The 616-nt window shown below is 36.5% G+C and overlaps 1 protein-coding gene across 3 annotated transcripts in view; it reads right to left on the bottom strand.

Moving 5' to 3' along the window:
- LOC109483798 overlaps positions 1 to 616 on the bottom strand; it is a 56,527-nt gene that overhangs the window by 54,840 nt on the left and 1,071 nt on the right. The window lies entirely within an intron of this gene.

The following is a 616-nucleotide window of genomic DNA, read 5'->3' on the forward strand; positions in this document are numbered from 1 at the left end:
GCCTTTATGGATTATGATGATATTTGGTATGTTGGTAAGTCTTAGGAAGACAAACGTCAAGGTCAAGTATGGGCCTCCTGGTGGATGACCTTGGTACTGCAGCAGAACTTCCGGTTTTTGTATCTTTGGTCCTGAACATGCTATGGTCTTGATGTTTTGGTGACAGATTGCTTTTCCTGTCAGGAATAAGTGGTGTGAGTTTGGTCCCCCTAGCAGCTTGTTCTGGAACTGCAGGGCACTTTCTGGCGAAATGTTTAAAAGCCAATAAGTCCAGATAGGAACAACATATTTTCAAAATTTTTGGTGTGTAGGTAGCTGAGAGAGAGATGTACATGATTAAATGCAAATCATGCAAATGAGGACTTTATTTGCATAATTAATGAGGAAATTCTATGATTACAGTGTTTTACATTATACTGCTTTCATACATGTAATGTATGTAACCTATGGCAGGCAGAACATCAACAGATACTAATTATGCAAATGATGACCTAATTTGCATAATCTATGCAAAAATTCTATGATTTCATAATGGTGAATAATGGGAATGTCATACTTTGGACATCTGTAAGTTCATCAAAAGTTAACATACATCACGATGCATATATCATTTTAA

Source organism: Branchiostoma belcheri, unplaced genomic scaffold (genome assembly GCF_001625305.1).
Source record: "Branchiostoma belcheri isolate BF01 breed outbred unplaced genomic scaffold, Haploidv18h27 scaffold66, whole genome shotgun sequence".
NCBI classification, from domain to species: Eukaryota; Metazoa; Chordata; class Leptocardii; order Amphioxiformes; family Branchiostomatidae; genus Branchiostoma; species Branchiostoma belcheri.